General features: G+C 45.2%; 1 protein-coding gene across 12 annotated transcripts in view; it reads left to right on the top strand.

The window, feature by feature from the left end:
• zmiz1a (zinc finger, MIZ-type containing 1a) overlaps nt 1-17,768 on the top strand; it is a 446,537-nt gene that overhangs the window by 371,232 nt on the left and 57,537 nt on the right. The window lies entirely within an intron of this gene.

Raw genomic sequence — 17,768 nt, 5'->3', positions numbered from 1 at the left:
GGCTGGAAGGGCCTGCTTTGTGCTGTATTGCTAATAAATAATGTGGGAATTTATCATGGGCATTGGCAGTGTGTGTCAGAGCAACATTTTTAATGCATTGTTGATGAGAATTGCAGAGAGTAATCAAATCCTAAATAGGTTTGATCAGGTATAAAGTCCTGACGAAGGGTCTCAGTCTGAAACGTCGACTGTTAATTCCTCTCCATAGATTCTGCCTGACCTGCTGAGTTCCTCTAGTATTTTGAGTGTGTTGCTGGATTTCCAGCAATCTCCAGAATCTCTTGTGTTTAAGTATAAAGGGAGAAAGTTTTAAAGTGGTAATTATATTAGTGTGCATCCAGTTAGAATGAAGGAATTGCTTTTCGTGAGAAACAGAGTAATTAGACCCCACCCAAAGCTTCAAAATGATGTGTGCAACTAGGAAGGAGATTCACTGGCCCTGTTTTTGGTACGTTGCTTTGGGTGTGGTGTAAGAAATTCTCTCCCAATTTGCTATAAAGAAAAATCAAGCTTCAAACTGCACATTGGTTTTTGCTGTAGAAAACTTTGGTGAGGCCACATTTGGAGTATTGTTTGTAATTCTGCTCATCACATTACAAGAAGGTGCGGTAGAGGTTCACCAGGATGTGGCTTGGGTTAGAGAGGATTAGCTATAAGGAGAGAGAGGTTCAACAAACTTGGCTTGTTTTCTCTGGACCGTTGGGGGCTGGGGTGGGGGGTGGGGTGACCTGATAGAAGTATCTAAAATTATGAGAGGTAAAGATAGTGTTTTTAAAATATTTCTTTCGCGATATAGCATGGAGTAGGCCCTTCTGGCCCTTCAAGCCATACTAACCCAGCAGCTGGCAACCCCAATTAACCCAACCTAATCATGGGACAATTTACAATGAATAATTCACCTACTCGGTATGTCTTTGGACTGTAGAAGGAAACCAGAGCACCTGGGGAATACCCATGCATTCCACAGGGAGGACATACAAACTCCTTACGGAATTGTGCCGGAATTGAACTCCAAAGTCCAAAATGCCTCGAACTGTAATATCTTCATACCAACTGCTATGGTACCGTGGCACCCTGGATAGAAATGTCAAATACTGAAAGATATGGGTGTTATTTGGCGGGGGAGGGGGAATTTAAATGAGATATGCAAGACAAGTTTTTTTTTGTATTTGTGGTTGGAACACACTGCCAGGGGAATTGGTGGAAGTGACAGCAACGTTTAATGGACATTTAGACAAACTGAAAGGATATGGATCATGTACAGGCAGAAGTGACTTAGTTGAATTTGCCATCATGTTCAGTGCAGACATTGGGTGCTGAAGGGGCTGTAGAGTGTTCAGGTCCAGCCAAGACTCGGTGGCCAAAGCCACCTCTGTGAGTCCGCTGGGGAAGACAGGGCCCTGTGTCTGTGAATCCACAAGCCCGCTGGAAGCCAAAGAAGACAGCCTGTCCTGGTGTTAGAGGACTGTGTATGTGCATAGTGTGGTCAGTGGGACAGGGGGAAGAACAGTTAAACTCTACAATTTGGAGCTGTTAAAAGTTCAATTACCTCACATTTTCCTCTTTCAGTCATCCATTTCTGCAGTTGAGAGAAAAACTGCAGATGCAGGAAATGTTCAGCAAGTCCATCAACATCTGGAAGCTGAAACATCTGGGTAGCATCTTGAAGAAGCATCTTGACATACTAGACAGGGCCTCCCTAGTGATTTACAGGGATGACACCAAAGATGTGGGAAAGTACTACAAGAAGACATAAAAAGAAATTAAAACAATATTTTTCTCTTGAGGAGCAAAGGTTGAAAGGTGGCCTAACAGAGTTCTTAAAATGATGGAAGGGTTTGATAGAGTGGATTTAGGAAGGATATTTCTATTTGAGTGAAAGATGATAACCGAAAGCTGTGGGAGGAACTCAGCAGGTCAGACAGTTGTGCATTGCTCTGGATTTCCAGCATCTCTTGTGTTTATAGAAGGTGTCATTACGGGCAGACACCAGGAAAACAAATGGAGAACTCAGCAAAGGTCTCATTACCAAATGAGTGCTGAGGGTTCTGTGTTGCAGAGGCTAATCCATCAAGCATTAACAAGGACAAACGGCTTCCTATTTCAGGGGCGGCATGTAGCATAGTGGTTAGCACACACTTTACAGTACCAGTGACTTGGGTTCAATTCCTGCCGCTGCCTGTAAGGAATTCCCTGTGACCATGGGAGTTTCCTCCAGGTATTCATGTTTCCTCCCACAGTCCAATAACATTCCAGTTGGTAGGTTAATTGGTCATTGTAAATTGTCCCATTGTTAGGCTAGGATTAAATCAGAGGATTCCTGGGTGGCATGGCTTGAAGGACCAGAAGGGCCTACTTCGCACGTTTTCTTAATAAATAGATAAAATGTGGAGCTTAGCACAATAGGTCAGGCTAGCAGGTAGTTGAATTTAAGGGAAGGATGAACAACTCTGTCAGGGAGAAGGGAATTGAGAAAATCTGTTCTTAGGAAGAGGTCTTCAACCTGAAGTATTAACTCGGATTATCTTCCCACAGATGCTTCCTGGCCTACTGAGTATTGCAGTATTCTCAGATTTAGTCTTGAGACTAATTTGACAACTGATAGAATTGAACGAGGAAAGGAGGGAGGGGGCATGGGCTCTTTGGGCTGAATAGCCTGTGTCTATCATTCTATGAACTTCAGAATCAGGTTTATTATCACCGGCACGTGTTGTGAAATTTGTCCAAAGTTGGCCAAACCAGAGGCGGAAATCATTGTGCTTGGAGTCTGTCGTTGACTGAGGGACTGAAGTGTATCATTTGACAAAACCTACAAAATTCAAACAATTGCAGGTGTTCAATATATGAAATGCTGAAACACTTGTTTTTTGTTAGGGAAAAACAGGTCCCAGATCTGTCCTTCTGCAGATACGGTCCGACCTGCAGAGTGCTTCCAATATTTTCTGGTTTTTTATCTCAGCTCAGCCAGGCTCATTTATTTTGTATTTTATATTTAATTGGTTAAATTTCCAGCTACTTTGCTGATCATTTACAGTGTACTTTCTATATCCCATAACTCGCAGTGAAGATTATGTTCAATGGCACTTAAAACCTGGAGCAGGAAAAGTTCTGATAACCGGCTCACACCCAGAATCCTAACAGTCCAAACTGTCGTCAGTGCCTTTCCCCCAGACAGATGTTGCTCCACTCACTGAGTTCCTCCAACAGATTGATTGTTGCTCTAGATCATGGGTCCAAGGATCACTTTGCCTAATGGTGTCGGTCCATGGCATAAAGGTTGGGAACCCATGCTTTAGATTCTGCAATGTCCTGTGTCTCCACCTTAACAGTTCTAAACATTAGAGGCCGTATTGGATGCCCAGGCTTCTAAAAACAGATCCTGGTTCTCCTCCAATTCAGTTGTTGGGTGTGTGGATTTCCGCCACTCATGGACTATCTACCCAAGAGACTTTAGCCAACTGCCAGCCATTGATCATTGTCACTGGGGTATTAGCAAAGAGGTGATTTACAAGGATGTTGCCTGGATTGGAGGGTATACCTTATGAGAATAGGTTGAGTAAACTTGGCCTTTTCTCTTTGGAACAATGGAGGATGAGAGGTGACCTGGTGGATGGTGAGGAGCATTGATTGTGTGGTTGGCCAGGGACTTTTTCCCAGAGCTAAAATGGCTAACACGAGGGGGCATAGTTTTAAGGTGCTTCGAAGCAGGTACAAGGGGGATGTCAGAGGTAAGTTTTTCACACAGGGAGTGGTGGGTGCGTGGAATGAACTGCCAGCGACGGTGGTAGAGTTGGATACAATAGGGACTTTTAAGAGACTCTGAGATAGGTACATGGAGTTTCTAGAGTAGATTACATAATCATCACAACATTGTGGGCCTAAGAGCCTGTAATGAGCTGTAGATTTCTATGTTCTATAAATAAATAAATAATAGTTAAATTAAACAAGTAGTGCAAAAATGGAAATAAAAAAGTACTGAGGTAGTGTTAATGGGTTCGGTGTCCATTCAGATATCGGATGGCAGGGGGGACGAAGCTGTTCCTGGATCGCTGAGTGTGTGCCTTCAGGCTTCTGTACCTCCTTCCTGATGGTAGCAATGACAAGAGGGTATGTCCTGGGTGATGGGGGTTCTTAGTGATTGATGCTGCCTTTTTGAGTCTTTGCTCCTTGAAGATGTCCTGAGTACTACTGAGGTCCATTTACAGGTCTGGTAACAGTGGGATAGAATCCGGTGTACCCAAGCACCTTCTGCCCCTGCCTTCCTTGGCGGCAGGAGCTGCAAAGTCAGGAGTTCTTTTAGATTAGTCCAGCTGGGATGATTTTCCAGATCGTTCAGAAGCCCAACCAGCAGGGTGAGGCTGAGACTTGATTTGAATTCAGCTGCTTGAAGTGGAAAAGTGTGAAACCCTCAGGGAGATTTGATTTAGAGGTTTTTAAGAAATTACCTTTACTTGCCAGATGTACATCGAAACACACAGTGAAATGCATTGATTGCATCAACAACCAGCGTGGTCTGAGGATGTTCTGGGGGCAGCCCACAAGTGTTGCCACACCTCCAGCACCGATATACCGTGCCCACAGCTTACTAACCCTGACCCCTACGTCTTTGGACTGTGGGCAGAAACCCACCTGCTGACAGGGGGAACATGCAAACCCCTTACAGACAGCGGTGGGACTGAACTCTGATCGCTGCTCACTGGCGCTGTGAAGCGTTACACTACTGTGCTCGCGGTGCAGAGCTGGCTCGAGTGCAGTGCTTAAGTTGCTTACTGAAATCACAGCAAAATGCAAGCCATTGTGCCGTTCGAATAATAGTTCACAAGTTCAAAGTAAATTTATTATCAAAGTACGTATATATCACCATATACTACCCTGAGATTCATTTTCATCCAGGCGTTCACAGTAGAACAAAGAAATACAATAGAATCAGTGAAAAGCTACACACAAAAGACTGACAAACAATCACTATGCAAAAACAAATAAAAATGATAATATTTAATATTGTGACCGTGAGTTGAAGAGTCATTGAAAGCGAGTCTGTAGGTTGAGGAATCAGTGCAGTGTTGTGATGTGATGTTACCCACATTGGTTAAGGAGCCTGATGGTTGCAGGGTAGTAACTTTTGTGTGGGACCTGAGGCTCCTGTGCCTGCTGTCTGATGGCAGCAGTGAGAAGAGAACATGGCCTGGATGGTGGGGATCCTTGATGATGGATGCTGTTTTCTCGTTCCAATGCTCCTTGTAGATGCACTCAATGGCGGAGAGGGCTTTTCCAATGATGGTCTGGGCTGTATCCACCACCTTCTGTAGGTTTTTCCATTCTTTGACATTAGCGTTTATATAGCAGGCCAGAACTCCAGAGTTCAAATTCACCATCTTGTCTACAACTAACTTATCAGATTGCAACATATTCATTAAAGAAAGAAATGGTTTATCCAAGTTCTTAAATAATTGTAAATCAGTTGTGTATCTTAACTCACTTCTTCCTCCCCCTCCCCTCCTCCTCCCTCCTCTCTTCTCCCCCTCTCATCCCTCTCCCCTCTCATCCCTCTCCCCTCTCATCCCTCTCCCTCTCTCTCTCTCCCCCCTCTCATCCCTCTCCCCTCTCATCCCTCTCCCTCTCTCTCTCTCTCTCCCCTCTCATCCCTCTCCCTCTCTCTCTCTCCCCCCTCTCTTTTCTCTCTCCCCTCTCATCCCTCTCCCCTCTCATCCCTCTCCCTCTCTCTCTCTCTCCCCTCTCTCTTTTCTCTCTCCCCCCTCTCTTTTCTCTCTCCCCCACCCAACACTGACCACTGCAAGTGAGACTAGTGTCCTAACAACATTCTCTATATCGGTCAGACCTGACATAAACTTGGGGAAGTTCTTTCACCCCATCTGCGGGTTTACCCAGCGGCCACCAATTTTAATTGCACCTCCCACTCCCACTCCAACATGTCAGCCCGTGATCTTCTCCAATGCCATTCCTCAGGTTGAAGGAGCATCACCTCATGTTCTGTCTGGGTAGCCTCCAACCTGAGCCCCCTCCCATCTCTTTCCATTCCCCTTTTTCGCTCCCTTCGTACCCCTTCTCTTCTCCTCACCTTCTCACCCTTCCCCATGTGGTCCACTCTCCTCTCTGACCAGATTCTCCTCCTTCAGCCCTTTACTTCTTCAACCGTCACCTCCAGCTTCTTACTTCATCACCGTTCCCCCACCCCACCCATCCAACTTCCCTCCCACCTGGTCTCTCCTGTCACCTGCCAGCTTGCCCTCCTTCCCCTCCCCCACCTCCTTATTCTGGCTGTTTCCCCTTCAGTCTGGTGCAGGGACTTGGCCTGAGTCATTGACTATTCATTCCCCTCAATAAATATTGTCTGAATTGCTGCGTTCCTCCAGCATTTTGTGTGCTTTATCTGTGTAACCATCTCTGTCTCTCCTTCCTACAGTCTCAATCTCCTTATCTATCTATCTATCACTATATCTACATCTTTCTACATCAGCTAGTCCGTCATCATCCTACATCTACCTCTTTGTCACCTCTCACAATCTCCACTTCCCATTCTCTCTCCCTTTTCACTGTACGGGTGGCCAAGCTATATTTTCACCAGTCAGCAGATTTGCTCAGTGTGTTTGTAGGTATGAACTTTATATTCAGTTCTCTGCATTTTCCCAGTCAGCAGGTCCTCCTTGTTTTCTTACTTAGTCCTGACCTCTGTGAGGGAACATGCCGGCATGGCCAAGTAAACAGGATTTGCGTATCTCAGTTAGAAATAGGACTACTCATTGTTTTATGCAAATTTAATATAAAGAGCTTAAAGCTTGTTGCCTGACATGGGCAGAAGCAACACTGAACTTGTTTAGCTGAATTATCTAGGTTATTACTGGCTAGGTTTGTCAAAATTTATAAGTGAGGTAGCCGTGGTATCATCCCGTGATGTGGATGCGCAAATTGTTATCTCCTTTGTTCTTTGTATCTCTGAGTCTTATCTCTCCTCTCTATCCCTGTTAGTCTCTCTCTCTCTTTACTGACCCAGGCTCATTTGATTGTTCTCCTTCCTTCCCTTTCTATCTCGTTGTTTCTTTCACTTTGTATCTTTCTCACTGTCTCCTCATTATCTCTGTAACAATCTCTCTCCATCTCTTTCTTTCCCCTTATGTCTGTATCTCTCTTTCACCTCTCTGTTCTCTGTATCTTTCTCTCTTCCTCTCTCTCCCTTCTCCTTCTCTCTCTATTCTGTCTCCTCTCTCCTCTCTTTTCTCCCCTCTTCCCTCTTTACTCCTCTCTCTCCCTCTGTCTTCTTTCTCTCTTGCTGTCTCTATTCAGTCTCCTCTCTCTCTCCTCTCAACTCTATCCTCTCTCTCTGTCTCACTCTTTCCTCCATCTCATTCTTTCTCTCTATTCACAATCTCCTTTCTCTCTCTTCTCCCCTTTCTTCTTTCTTCTTTTCCCTCCTCTCTGCCCCGACCTTGATACTGTCTTGGCATCTCAATCTCTCACAACTCTCCATCTGTGCATTGCTTTTGGTTGAATTCTCATTCAGCACAATTCTTTTCTCTGGAAAAAATGGAAACTGGAGCTCTGTAAGTCTGGAGGCTCTCTCCTGAAAATCTGGAAATTCCCTTCCAAACTGTTAGCCATTACCATAAAGACAAAATGAACTTTATTTGTCCCCTGTGCATCGAAACATGCAGTGAAATGTATCATTTCCCTCAAATCAGATCAGTGAGCAATTGCTGGGCAGCCTGCTGACAAAGGAAGTGGTAGGGGTTGGTGCAATTGCAGCACTAAGAAGATTGAAACAGGAACATGGACAGAAAAGATTTAGACCAGCGGCTGCCAACCTGGAATCTACAGACCCCTCAGTTAATGATATTGGTCGATGACCTAAAAAAGGTTGGGAACCCCTGGTTTACAGGGATATGGGTCAAACAAAGGCATATGGAAGGAACTTCTCTTGGCAGCTTGGCTAACATGGATGAGTTGGGCTGAATGGCCTGTTTCCCTGGTGGTGCGATAGCATTAGCAGTTAGTGTAACAATTTACAATCTTCCTCCAGATGCTCTGGTTTCCTCCCACATTCCAAAGACATGGGAGTTAGTAGGTTAGTTAATCAGTTGGGTGTAATTGGCGGGTGCGGGCTCGCTCGGCCAGAAGGGCCTGTTATCATGCTATATCCTTAAATAAATAAAATCTCTGTGTCCTTGTCAATCATGAGCAGGTTCCATGGTTTAATGATTGAGATTAGCTTTTAATTTGTCACATGGACGTTGAAACATACAGAGAAATTTTCTGTTAAATCAAATCAGCGAGGATTGTTTTGGGCAGCCCCTAAGTGTTACCATACTTCCAGTGCCAACATAATGTGCCCACAGCTCACTAACCCTGACCCGTGTGTCTTTGTAATGCGAGATAAAGCCAGAGCACTGGGAGGAGACCCACGCATCCGGGGAGAACTTACACGCTCCTTATAGACGGTGGAGAATGTACACACTCCCTATAGGTGGGGGAGAACGTACATGCTCCATATAGACGGCAGAGAATGGAAACCCGATCGTACACAGTTGGTTTCTGTGAAGCATTTGCACTAACTGCTACGTTACTCTACTGTACTCAGGGAACATGATACATATTGTCAAAATACTATAAATTATACTAAGAATATATAGGAAAAAGTCAATAAATAGCGGGAGAAGACAGCAAAATTGTGAGGTAGTGAGGAAACCCATGCAGTCACAGAGAGAACGTACAAACTCATTACAGAGAACAGCAGGAAATAAACACCAATCAGTGATCACTGGCGCTGTAATAGCGTTTTGCTAACCGCTACGCCATCGTGCCACCCCTGCTTGACGGTAATGTTAGGATGAGTGATATTCTGCACCACAGAGGCCATTATTAAATCATGCATCCTGTTTCACTCCAATCAGACAGGTTTATGGTTAACATTACTTATACTTTAGCATCTTTTATTGAATGAGTTGGAATGTAAATGCCCCATCCATCGTGGGAGAATTTGAACTCGTGTCGTACATGATCAGTAGTTCAGCCCTTTGCATTATGTGTCCAGCTGCAATCCACTTGTTGTACATGTCCTTGCACCCCTGCAAAATCCCTCGGGTCCTTTGCTGCAGGAAAGGCAGCAAGCGAATGCAGCCCGCTGAATACCAATGAGATTTTAAACCACTTGGAACAATTATCCCTCTCCATCACTGCTTGAGACTGGAAGTAAATTGGCATTCAAATGCATTTTAAGCAGCACTTTGTCTCAGACACGGTTGTTACTGTACATCTCCAGTATAAATTCTGTCTGAGGCTCGTCTGCATCTGAGCATTGCCAGGATTTCATTATAATCACTAGGCTAACCGCTAGGCTACCGTGACACCACGTGGTGATCATGGCTGAGCGGTTAGGGGAATGGGCTAAAAACCCAATGGGTTTCAGTGGGACTGAAAATTTGTTTAAGAACTAATTTTAATTACTGCCCGTTACACCACTGGTGCAGTCAAGGTCCTTCATCTCTGCTGCACACAGCTGTAGACGGGTTCTTCATTGCTTTTTCCGTCACAGCTTTTTCTTTTGACCTGTCAGGGTTGTTGGCCCTGAGCTGAACCCGCGAACCAGGAACACCAGTCGACCACTCTTAGTCTGGCCTCTACTCTTTGACCTGTTTGGCATGGGTGACCCTACCAAGAGCCAAAGCATAAGGCTGGCTCTCTGGGTCATTGAGACACACAAGCCTCCAAACCCTGTGACAAGCTTGTGCTCCTTTTGGAGGATTGAGTTCAAGAGCTGCGAGTTCATGCACAGTTCTATGAAGAACACGAGATTCTGCAGAAGTTGGATCGATAGAAAAGGAATAAACAGTCGACATTTCGGCTTGAGACCCTTCATCAGGGCTCTGTAAAACTCTGGTTAGACCACACTTGGAGTATTGTGTTCAGTTCTCATTATAGGAAGGATGTGGAAGAGTTAAAGAGGGTGCAGAGGAGATGCTTCCTGGACTTGAGGACATGTTTATGAAGATAGGTTGAGCGAGCTAGGGCTTTTCTCCTTGAAGCAAAGGATGATGAAAGGGGGATTGATAGAGGTGTACAAGATGATAAGAGACATAGATCGAATGGATAGCCAGAGAAGTTTTCCTGTGGCATAAGTGGCTAAAACAATGGACCATAATTTTAAGGTGATGCAGGAAAGTATAGGGGATATCACGGGTAAGTTTTATAGACATAGAACATTGCCGACCCTAAACCCTGCCTCCCATATAACCCCCACCTTAAATTCCTCCATATACCTGTCTAGTAGTCTCTTAAACTTCACTAGTGTATCTGCCTCTACCACTGACTCAGGCAGTGCATTCCACGCACCAACCACTCTCTGAGTAAAAAACCTTCCTCTAATATCCCCCTTGAACTTCCCACCCCTTACCTTAAAGCCATGTCCTCTTGTATTCAGCAGTGGTGCCCTGGGGAAGAAGTGCTGGCTGTCTACTCTATCTGTTCCTCTTAATATCTTGTATACCTCTATCATGTCTCCTCTCCTCCTCCTTCTCTCCAAAGAGTAAAGCCCCAGCTCCCTTAATCTCTGATCATAATGCATACTCTCTAAACCAGGCAGCATCCTGGTAAATCTCCTCTGTACGCTTTCCAATGCTTCCATATCCTTCCTATAGTGAGGCGACCAGAACTGGACACAGTACTCCAAGTGTGGCCTAACCAGAGTTTTATAGAGCTGCATCATTACATCGCAACTCTTAAACTCTGTCCCTCGACTTATGAAAGCTAACACCCCATAAGCTTTCTTAACTACCCTATCTACCTGTGAGGCAACTTTCAGGGATCTGTGGACATATACCCCAAGATCCCTCTCCTCCTCCACACCACCAAGTATCCTGCCATTTACTGTGTACTCTGCCTTGGAGTTTGTCCTTCCAAAGTGTACCACCTCACACTTCTCTGGGTTGAACTCCATCTGCCACTTCTTAGCCCACTTCTGCATCCTATCAATGTCTCTCTGCAATCTTCGACAATCCTCTACACTATCCACAATACCACCAACCTTTGTGTTGTCTGCAAACTTGCCAACCCACCCTTCTACCCCCACATCCAGGTCTTAATAAAAATTACGAAAAGTAAAGGTCCCAGAACAGATCCTTGTGGGACACCACCAGTCACAATCTTCCAATCTGAATGTACTCCCTCCACCACGACCCTCTGCTTTCTGCAGGCAAGCCAATTCTGAATCCACCTGGCCAAACTTCCCTGGATCCCATGCCTTCTGACTTTCTGAATAAGCCTACCGTGCAGAACCTTGTCAAATGCCTTACTAAAATCCATGTAGATCACATCCACTGCACTACCCTCACCTATGTGCCTGGTCACCTCCTCAAAGAACTCTATCAGGCTTGTTAGACACGATCTGCCCTTCACAAAGCCATGCTGACTGTCCCTGATCAGACCATGATTCTCTAAATGCCTATAGATCCTATCTCTGAGAATCTTTTCCAACAGCTTTCCCACCACAGACATAAGGCTCACTGGTTTATAATTACCCGGACTATCCCTACTACCTTTTTTGAACAAGGGGACAACATTCACTCCCTCCAATCCTCTGGTACCATTGCCGTGGACAACGAGGACATAAAGATCCTAGCCAGAGGCTCAGCAATCTCTTCCCTCACCTCGTGGAGCGGCCTGGGGAATATTCTGGGGACTTATCCGTCCTAACGTATTTTAACAACTCCAACACCTCCTCTCCCTTAATATCAACATGCTCCAGAACATCAACCTCACTCATATTGTCCTCACTGTCATCAAGTTCCCTCTCATTGGTGAATACCGAAGAGAAGTATTCATTGAGGACCTCGCTCACTTCCACAGCCTCCAGGCACATCTTACCACTTTTATCTCTAATCAGCCCTACCTTCACTCCTGTCATCCTTTTGTTCTTCACATAATTGAAGAATGCCTTGGGGTTTTCCTTTACACTACTCGCCAAGGCCTTCTCATGCCCCCTTCTCGTTCTCCTCAGCCCCTTCTTAAGCTCCTTTCTTGCTTCCCTATATTCCTCAATAGACCCATCTGATCCTTGCTTCCTAAACCTCATGTATGCTGCCTTCTTCCACCTGACTAAATTTTCCACCTCACTTGTCACCCATGGTTCCTTCACCCTACCATTCTTTATCTTTCTCACCAGGACAAATTTACCCCTACCATCCTGCAAGAGATCCCTGAACGTCGACCACGTATCCATAGTACATTTCCCTGCAAAAACATCATCCCAATTCATACCCGCAGGTTCTAGCCTTATAGCCTTATAATTTGCCCTTCCCCAATTAAAAATTTTCCTGTCCTCTCTGATTCTGTCCTTTTCCACGATAATGCTAAAGGCCAGGGAGCGGTGGTCACTGTCCCCCAGATGCTCACCCACTGAGAGAGCTGTGACCTGACCCGGTTCGTTACCTAATACTAGATCTAGTATGGCATTCCCCCTAGTCGGCCTGTCAACATACTGTGACAGGAATCCGTCCTGGACACACTTAACAAGCTCTGCCCCGTCTAAACCATTGGAATTAATCAGGTGCCAATCATTATTTGGGAAGTTAAAGTCACCCATGATAACGACCCTATTATTTTTGCACCTTTTCAAAATCTGCCTCCCAATCTGCTCCTCTGTATCTCTGCTGCTACTAGGGGGCCTATAGAATACTCCCAATAGAGTAACTGCTCCCTTCCTGTTCCTGACTTCCACCCATATTGACTCAAAAGAGGATCCTGCTACATTACCCGCCCTTTCTGTAGCTGTAATAGTGTCCCTGACCAGTAATGCCACCCCTCCTCCCCTTTCCCCCCATCTCTATCCCTTTTAAAGCACTGAAATCCAGGAATATTGAGAATCCATTCCTGCCCTGGTGCCAGCCAAGTCTCTGTAATGGCCACTGCATCATAATTCCATGTATGTATCCAAATTCTCAGTTCATCACCTTTGTTCCTGATGCTTCTTGCATTGAAGTACACGCACTTTAGCCCTTCTATCTTTCTACCTTTACACTGTTTATTCTGCTTCTCTTTCCTCAAAGCCTCTCTATATGTTAGATCTGGCTTTACTCCATGCACTTCTTCCACTGCTCTATCGCTCCAGGTCCCATCCCCCTTGCAAATTCGTTTAAACCCTCCCAAACCATTCGAGCAAACCTACCTGCAAGGATATTGCTCCCCCTCGAGTTCAGATGCAACCTATCCGTCTGTACAGGTCCCACCTTCCCCAGAAGAGATCCCAATGATCCAAAAATCTAAAACCCTGCTCCCTGCACCAACTCCTCAGCCACGCATTCAACTGCCATCTCCTCCAATTCTTACCATCACTATCACGTAGCACTGGCAGCAATCCTGAGAACGCCACTCTTGAGGTCCTGTTCTTCGGCCTTCTGTCTGGTTCCCGAAACTCTCACTTCAGGACCTCATCCTTCTTCCTGCCTATGTCGTTGGTGCCAACATGTATCACGACTTCTGGTTGCTTTCCCTCTCATACCAGGATGTCGTGCACCCGGTCAGAGACATCCCGGACCCTGGCACCCGGGAGGCAACAAACCATTTTTTTTACACAGAGAGCAATGAGTGCATCAAGCTTGGTGCCTGGGGTGGGCTAGAGGCTGATACATTAAGGACATTTAATAGACTCTTAGATAGTACGAGGGCTATGTAGGAGGGAAGGGTTAGATTGATTTTAGAGATTAAAATGTCAGCACAAGATCTTGGGCCAAAAGCCCCGTAATGTTCAATATTTTATGTTCTCATACCAAAACAATAAGAAGAAATTTTAAAGCACCATAAGTAATGTCTTTGTTATTCATGTTGCTATTTATATACTGCCTCGTTTGCGGTGTGTTTTAAAATATTATATTTGTTTTATATAATGATTTGTGTCTATGGGGCAATTGATATTTGATACCCATTGGCAGGACACAGATTGTACAAAGGAGGTGACTGCCTGTGTTACAGGTCTAACCCTCATCTCGTAAGCAGAGAGTGAGCCATTTTGTTGCAGCCCGCTGCCGGCTTTATAGGGTGTCAGCCACACACTCGTTTCTCAGTGAGCGTCAGCGAGTTTGCATCTGCCACCCCGGCACGTCTGAGAGAGAAAATGAATAATTTATTACGGCCTCACCTCAGGACTGGAATGTGCGTGCAAACCCGTTTACAGATGTGTGCTCTGTGGTGGGGACTGCAGGGGAGAGAGGGAGGGAGATGCAGAGAGAGCTAAATCAGGCTTTCGTGCAGCATCTTGTGCCTCCATTTAAACCCTGTTCTGTATCTCACTAAATATTTAGTCAAAGAAACGAGGGGCTTGTCATAAAGAAATTGCTTGGCACCAGAATGTGCAAGTTCTGCATTCTCCCTCGACTTCAGTTAATTTGTCATTCTTTACAGAGCAACTCCAAGGAGCGCAGGGTGGGGGTTGAGAACAGGATTGTGTGTGGGTGTGAGTGTAGACTGTCACCAGTGTGAGTTCCTCTCTGAAAATGGCTGGTTTCTATTGCACAGTGAAGGCTGGGGCGGTCTGATATCAGAGTTCAAAGTTCAGGGCAAAATTTATTATCGAAGTAACTATATGTTACCATATACTACCTTGAGATTCATTTTTGTGCAGGCATTTACAGGAAAATAAAGAAACACAATAGAATATAGTAAAAACTATACATAAACAGATACTGACAATCAATTTGCAAAACTGCAAATAAAAATAGTACTCAGAATAAAACATAATGCTGAACATTAAAAAATTCTGAGAATATAAAAGAATACTCAGAATAAAACATAATACTGATGTAATAGTATCAGTAAAATATAAAATATGGCCGCTCTTTGCCTGGGTAGTTCTTCCCCCAGATACACTGGCAGCCCACCACACTCGAAGTGAAAAGGCAGTTTCTGAGCATCACTGACAGTTGCAGTACTGTGATATTGTCTGGTTGGTAAAAAGGGGACACAGGCTGCCTGTAATTGACACGTTTATTGTGATCCATCTGATTTGATCAAATGCTTATTGGTAAATTCCCACCTCTGACGGGGTGGGGGGGTTGTTGTGTGTGAGTGTGGGGTGTCATCAGCGTAATGGCTGGGTAGGGCTGCCACCTGCTGGTTGTTCCTAGTATCATTAGGACTTGTTTTGCTGGTTGGATCCCAAGGCTAGAACTAAATTTCTCAAACATACTATGACCCCCATGATCACACACAAAGTGCTGGAGGAACTCAGCAGGCCAGGCAGCAACTATGGAAAAGAGTACAGTCGGCGTTTCGGTCTGAGACCCTTCAACAGGAGTCCTCCAGAATTTTGTGTGTGTGTGTTGCTTGGATTTCCAGCAACTGCACATTTTCTCTTGTTCATAACCCATGATACTGGACTTGGAAATTAGTTTACTGTATGCAGAAATATCTGGCTTTCATAGACAGATAGATAGAAACTTCATTGATCCCAAAGGAAATTACAGTGCCATGGTAGCATTACAAGTGCCCAGATAGAGATATTAGAAGAGAAGTAGAAAGAATAAAAGATAGGTTACTACAAACAGTCTAACAGGAGGGGGTCATCACTTCCCCAGCTATAGATTGACTCCTTACAGAACCTAATGGCCGAGGATAAGAATGACTTCATAAAGCACTCTTTGGAGCAGGGCAGTTGTCTTAGTCTATTACTAAAAGTGCTCTTCTGTTTAGCCAAGGTGGCATGCAGGGAGTGAGAAACACCGCCCAGAATTACCAGGATTTTCTGTAGGGTCCTTTATTCTACCACAGCCTCCAGTGTGTCCAGTTTGACTCCTATAACAGAGCCAGTCATTCTAATCAGTTTATTGAGCCTGTTGGCATCACCCATGTTGATGCCATTGCCCCAGCACACCACTGCATAGAAGATTGTACTGGCGACAACGGACTAGTAGAACATGTGAAGGAGAGGCCTGCATACTCCAAAGGACCTCAGTCTCCTCAGGAAGTAGAGGCAACTCTGGCCCTTCTTGTACACGGACCCTGTGTTGGTGCTCCACTCAAGTCTGTCATCCAGGTGCACCCCTGGGTACTTGTAGTTCCTCACCACATCCACATCCTCACCATCAATAGTAATAGGGAGCAATGCAGGCTTAATCTTCCTAAAGTCCAACACCATCTCCTTGTTGAGCATTAGTCGGGGGATTGAGTTCAAGAGCTGTAAGGTAATGTTGCAGCTCTATAAAGACCACACTTGGACTATTGTGTTCAGTTCCGGTCACCTCTTTATAAGAAGGAGGTGGACGTTTTAGAGAGGGTGCGGAGGAGATTTACCAGGATGCTGCCTGGATTAGAGAGCATGTGCTATGAGGACAAGTTGAACTTTTCTCTTTGGAGCGAAGGAGGATGAGAGGTGTACAAGGTGATAAGAGGCATAGATAGAATGGATAACCAGGAACTTTTTCCCAGCGTGGAAATGGGTAATATGAGTGGGCATAGCTTTAAGGTGATTGGAGGAAAGTACGGGGGTGGGGGGATCTCAGAGGTAAGTTTTTACACAGAGTACGTGGAACATGCTGCCGGGATGGTGGTAGAGGCAGATACATTCGGGACATTGAAGAGACATTTAGATAGGCACATGGATGATAGGAAAATGGAGGGCTTTGTTGGGGAGGGATGGTTAAGTTGATCTTAGAGGAGATTAAAGGATTGGCAAAACATCATGGGCCGATCAGCCTGTAGTGTTCTACGTTTGATATCACTCCCTGCCTCTTGTCCACACTTACTGCCTATCCACATTAAGTGAGCTAAGGTTGCTGCTCGGACTGTCTTTTGCCTGTGTGGTAAGTATCCTTGAGGAGGGAGCACTCAGTCTTTAAACAGTTTCTTCTCCCATCGAACTCCCTTTGGTACTTGAGCTAAAACACTCATATCAGGCACTCGTGTTGAATGGGCTGCAATAAATAAAACCCCCAGACAAGAACAGAGGGAAGCCACTCATTCCGTCAATAAAAACTTCACTGTGAGGTCAGGAATTTTACAGACTTAACCGGATTATCACAAGTGGCCCCCAGATGAGTATAAATTATCACAATCACAGTGCAAGCAGGAAAATTAACAGCACTCCTTTATTAGTGGATGTGTAAGTCTGTAAAATGCCAGATGGAGCAGTATGGTGCAATCCTGCAGATATTAAAGGCGCGGAGTGGAGTTAAGTGATTAACGATGAGCTTTTGTTTATGCAGTGGAGGCGTACGCATCTGTGGGGATGCATGTGTGTGCGTGCAGGTGTGTCTGCGTTCATGTGTATGTGGATATGCATGCATGTGGGTCTATGCAAGTGTGCTTCCTTGCATGCCCGTTTGTGTGTCTGGGTTCGTGCGTGTGTGCAGCCTAGAATGTACTGCCTGGGGTTGAGGTGAAGCATTCAAGGGGCAGTTCGATTTGCACATGAATGTCCACGAGTGGAGGGATACGGACGTTGTGAAAACGGAAGGGATTAGGTGTTAAATTGTGGGCCGAATGGCCTGTTCCAATGTTCTAAGTGTGTGAGAATACATACGCGTGGTGGTGCCTGTGTGTAAGTGTATTGTACAGTATGTGCGTGTGCTTGTATGTGTGTATGTACATATATATGGGAACGCACACGTGTGCGTGTATGTGTGCACCTTCTGATTCAGGTTTGTTTTTTTAATCACACGTACATCAAAACAGTCAAGTGTTGTTTGTTTTAACAACCAACACAAGGGTAACCGGCAAGTGTCGCCGCGCGTCCCGGCACTGATATACCACTCCCACAATGCTGAGCG

This window comes from Mobula hypostoma, chromosome 18, assembly GCF_963921235.1.
Source record: "Mobula hypostoma chromosome 18, sMobHyp1.1, whole genome shotgun sequence".
Lineage (NCBI taxonomy): Eukaryota > Metazoa > Chordata > Chondrichthyes > Myliobatiformes > Myliobatidae > Mobula > Mobula hypostoma.
This window is presented reverse-complemented; position numbering and strand designations above follow the sequence as displayed.